Raw genomic sequence first — 5,600 nt, 5'->3', positions numbered from 1 at the left:
AGATGAATTAGATTAATGTCAAATTGTTAGAATTTGCATATAGAATTTTAGTTATCACAATCCAATCATTTAAAAAATGTTACTTTTTGCGGGCATATAGTATTTATTCTCGACGATGCCCGGCCCGCATCCTCGCCGTCGACCCGTTCGGGCCGACGTCCGGCTGACCCATGTCCGGGACTAGGCTCCGCCGGGCTAGCACTGGGAGGTGCTACCTAGAGGGGCGCGCCGCTTGGTGAGGAACCCGGCCTCGGGTCCCGTCGTCAACCCTAATCTCCTTTGGTGGCGTTCGCGTGTGCCACATTCGGTGCAGAGGGAGTCGGCCCTGCCGGAGGTGGTGCGTCGCCGTGTCAGGGAGGAGGAACGAGCACGCCCATCGCTACATGGCTGCTATGGACGTCAGGTTCTCCAATACTTGGCAGGTTCTTTGGGCAGATGACCAGAGATATGATCCTGTGATGGTTCCTTCTCTTTGTGTGTCCACCGCCCGCGCCCCAGGAACTGCGAGTGGCCTAGATTCTTTTGTAGTATTCGATCTTTATTAGGTACCTAGCCAGTGATGTATTCGATATATAATATTCGAGACGATGTATTCGAGATTATATATTAATTGAGATGATGTATATTATGTACTATATGATTCAGTTTTTCCTTATTGATTGCATCCATGCATTGTAATTTGAATACTAAATTGTTTTATATTTCTTCTGTATTAGTTAAGTAAAAGCTACGGCGGACAATACCAGCAGAGAGAGAGAAGAGGAATTGTTTGAGATCATACGCAACCCTCCCAGGCTAGATGAGCTGAATGAAGCAGATGACGGCTCCCAATATCTGAAAAATACCGGAGAGGGTGATGATAAGATATTCGATCTCGACGACCGAGCTGATGAAGTCATGAACTATGATTATGATTATGATGACGCAGACAATGTTTGTGATGACACAGACAATAATGTTGATCTTGAAATAACAAAGACTACCGGCGAGGTATATTTATATAAGCAGGCCTCTGGTGATCATCATTTTTTTTATTTGAAGATATATTAACGAATCGATCTTTCTTCTTTCAGCCCTCCGGATCGAGCGAATCTGCTTCTAGAGACGGCAGGACAAAGCGACGCCCGGGCAAAAAGTTGAAGGAGGGTCTAAAGTACAACATCGACTCCATCAAAGCTAGTGGCGAACCCCTCACGCCTAAGAACATTGCGAACAAGTGGACTCGTCAGTGCGGAGTTCTTGTGAAGGACCAACTCCCGATCTCCATTCAAGAATGGAAAGTGCCAAAAACTAAACGTCCAGATGTTACTTGGGTCGATGACAGAGCAAAAAAAGAACCTTTGGGAATCTCTGATGGAAAATTTCACCCTACCAGATTATTTCACTGATGCAGATGTGCAGAAAGTCAAGGCCGCTGCTCTTAAGAAGATGGCAATTGCATGCAACACCCACAAGAAAACTGTATGGGCCAACTACCTCATTGCAGAAAGGAAGACTCCAGAATTCAAGGGAACACTGGAGAAGCAAAGAGAACACTGGGCCGCTTTCGTGAAATTCAAGGAATCAGAATTATCTAAGGAACGGTCGAGAAAAAACAAGGCCAATGCCGCAAAAAAGACGCAGTTCCATAGGCTGGGTCTAGGTGGCTACGCGGTGGGAATGCCTAAGTGGGATAAGTCTAAGCAAGAGATGGAGGATGCAGGGGTCACTCCGGTTCCTAGGAGCTGCCCCCCAGGTGCAGAACTTGGTTCTATGTGCATGGGGGGCGTTGGACTCGAAGACAGGCCTGGTTTCAAAGAAGGAAAGTCTAAAAGGAGCCGAACAAAAGATACTTGACGCAATAGAAGATGCTCGAAAGGGGTTGTTCACGCCCAACAGAGAGAACGACAAGCTTACGCGTGCCCTGGGAAATCCTGAACACCTGGGAAGAACACGAGGCAAGGGCGTTATTCCCTGGTATGAGGGCTTTTCGGAATGGAACGATGACTACAGGACCCGTGCAAGAAGAAGATGGAGGAGGAGAAGAAGAGGAAGCTGGAGGAGGAGCAGAGGAAGCAGGACGCAGAACGCCTTCAAGGCCTAGAAGCAAGGCACGCGGACTTGGCACTCAAATTCCAGCAGCAGCAGCAGATCGACTCACTTAGCCAGGAAAGGGGGTCTCAGCAGCGGCAGCAGCAAGCGGATGATCGTCCAACATTGGATAGCACAGTCCCATCCATGCCGAGAAGCAGCGTTGGTTCCGCCCCGGGCGACACACTACTGGATACATACCCTATGGATGACATCATAGAGAACACTAACTATGAGCTACACTCCAAAATGAAGAACATATCCATGAAGGTGGCGGACGTCGTTGCTTTTACAATTACCCCCGAAGCAACCTTTCATTGCACCCCGATTCCAGTGGGCTATGCTCGTGTCTTGGTTGATGAAGTGGTCGACCCATATTTGAGGCTAGTGCTTGACATTCCTGGAGGTGACGACGAGCGCACACTGGGAGAGGCCATACATCGTATCATCCTATGGAGAAAGGATTGCATCATCTTTCGAAGTCCACCGACACCGCGTATGCCGACTCCTCCTCGAAGTCCGCCACCGAGTCAGCAGACTCCCGCTCCTCCAAGTCCACGAATGCGTGAGCCGACTCCTCCTTGAAGTCCGCCACCTCCTCCAAGTCCACGAACGCGTGAGGCCACTCCTCCTGTTTCAAGTCCAGCACAGCGTCAGGCCACTCCTCCTGTTTCAAGTCCGACACCGTGTCAGGCCACACCTCCTGCTTCAAGTCCGGCACAGCGTCAGGCCACTCCTCTTTCTCCACCTCAGCCACGTCAGCTGTCTCCGCCGTCTCAGCAATCGCAGAAGAGACACGCCGCAGCTATGGTGCGTAGCGGTACGAGTCAAGATAGTACATGAAGTACAGGCAAAGACAAGCGATATAAATATGGTCCATGCCTCACTCCTCTTCCTCAGAGGCCTTAAGACATGACCGAGGAGCAAAATGCAGCCATAGTGCGGGCCCAAGTGGACGCCCATTTTGGACCGAAACCGGCACCGCCGCCAAGGGAGAAAGTGCCTGAGAAAGTTATTGACCACTTTATTCATATGGCAAGAAAACCAGCTCCCAAGCCTGTTGACTCAGACTATGAGCGCCAAATCAGGAAGCTACATCGAGCACGACTACAGAAGGAAGCGAGCTCGAGCTCGAGCTAACAAGAAGCTGTCAAAAAAGCGGGAAAACCATTCCCCAGCTGGGAGAACAGGCGACACAATGGATCCCCCTGCTTGTTGTGCCAACAACACATGAGAGTACGCGCGCCCAATATTATTGTGGGCAAACCGTTAATGTTCCCCAGTTGGGCGATGTGGTAATAACCGAGGAGCATATAATGTAGGCTGAAATGCTCAAGATCACTGTTGGAAAACTCCTCGAAATCGAGCCCATGTCTCCGCTTAGAGAGGAGGAAGTAAAACAGAAATATGTCCGGGGCCAACCTTTGGTCGAGCCAGACAAGGTCAAGAACCTCCCAACGAGAATGTATGAATTGCATCAATGGTACATGAATATTACCAAGATTTCCAATCGAGTGTCCCTCATGGTGAATGTCAAGGAGGAGCATTACTTCCATGTGAAAGCTCTGTCCGTTGAGTATTCAGAACTATTTCAGTTATACAATCAAGACGCACTCGAGAAATCTATCGTCAGTTGCTATTGTCTGTAAGTGATTTCTTTCTATAATTTAAGTCTCAAGCTAGCTGTAGTGATCATTTTTATCAATCATTACATGTAATTATCCTCACTATATTCTTTTCTGTGGTATTATATGTAGGATGAATGTGTATGAAATGAAAAAATCTGGACGCTATGGCATTGGGTTCATTGACCCAAATACCATTAGTGAGTACACATGGAATCTTCCAAGTTGTCAAGCAAGTTTAGAGGAAAGCATGCTAGAGTTCTTCAAGCGCCTCAATACCAATGAAGATATACTACTTCCTTACAACTTCCTGTGAGTCACATTGTCTTGTACAACAAATTCTGTTTTTGCTTACTAACTAGCTAGATGTTAATAATTAAGTGTATAGGATTTTCGGTAGTTGATTAGTGTTATGCACATGCCCGCTTAATTAAGATATGCAAACGTGTGCGCATGTAGTTTCCACTGGATCTTGTTAGCCATTAAAGTTGACGAAGGAAAAGTTGAAGTACTGGACTCACTACTTAAAAAAGAAAGTGACTACACCATCTTGAAGGGGATAGTCAACAGGTAATATCAATCATTATTAACTATATCACGGCCTATTTAGTTCGTCATTTCCTGATATGAACTATTTAATAACCCCTTTATTAATTTTCTTTGCTGGCGGGTAGGGCTTGGGCAAATTCATCATGGTGACTCCAGGCAAATGAGCAAAAAAGCTGTTTTGGTATCGACCAAAGGTAAGTAATTAAGTAGTACTAGCTACCTAGCTAGCTACCATCTCTTTAATTCTTGTTTCAATACCATTAATTAATTATCATGCTTGATTAATGATTATCTGATTCAATTCCATTCTCGTAAAGGCCCTGAAGCAGGCGCCGGGAAATGATCTATGTGCATAGTACATTTGCCAGAACATTCGCATGATGGCGTCCGAAAGGAGCAGATCTCAAAGACAGGACTGGGTACGTTTGTCAAAACACTATTCACACCATTATCGATATCTAGTCACACAACTAATACACATGCATATTGATCCCCTTCTTAACAGTTCAGAGAGGTGCGGGAGCAGCTCCAACCAACGGACCGCATACTAGCACTTCAAGAGGAAATAGCGGGGTTTTTGCTCGACCAGGTCATAGATCCCAAAGGAGAATACTATTACCCGCTACCGCCCCCATGAACCACTTGTCATCATGCTCCGAAGGCACCAAGGCAACATGTAGGAGAAATTGTATATATATATATATATATACATGTGTATGTGTGAATAATTAATGGTGTTGGTTGTGAGACATTCGATGATATATATTTATATATATATATGCGGTTCTACGAGAAAATCTATTTATATATATGCATAACCTGTACAATATGTAGTATCGTAAAATACCAGCAAACAAAAAAGAATTAAATGGAAAACACAAAATTAATGGAAAATAAAAAATAAAACCAAAACCACCCAAACATTTAGTACCGGTTGGTGTTACCAACCGGTACTAATGGTCTACCAGCACCCGGGCCTGGCTCGTGCCACGTGGTGGCACTTTAGCGCCGGTTCGTGCCAAACCGATAGTAAGGGGGGTGGCTTGAGTCTCCACTCTTTAGTGCCGGTTGTGGAACCGGCACTAAAGACCCTTACGAACTGGCGCTAAAGCCTAGTTCTGCAATAGTGCACGAAACCCGTCGTCCGCCGCCGCCGACGTTCGGCCCTCCCCCACCGCCGCATTGCCGCCGCCGTCCTCGCTCCTCCTTCGTTGGTATGCGCCCTCCTCCCACCTTCTCCTCCCTCCTCCTCCCACCGTGATCTCCTCCCTCCTCCCTCCTCCTCTGGCCAAGCCCTCCGCCGGCAGCCCTCCTCCTACCACCACCCCCCTCCTCCTCTCTCCTCCCGACCCCTCC

This window comes from Triticum dicoccoides, chromosome 3B, assembly GCF_002162155.2.
Source record: "Triticum dicoccoides isolate Atlit2015 ecotype Zavitan chromosome 3B, WEW_v2.0, whole genome shotgun sequence".
Taxonomy (NCBI): domain Eukaryota; kingdom Viridiplantae; phylum Streptophyta; class Magnoliopsida; order Poales; family Poaceae; genus Triticum; species Triticum dicoccoides.
The sequence above is the reverse complement of the archived record's forward strand: the minus strand, read 5'-3'. Positions refer to the sequence as shown.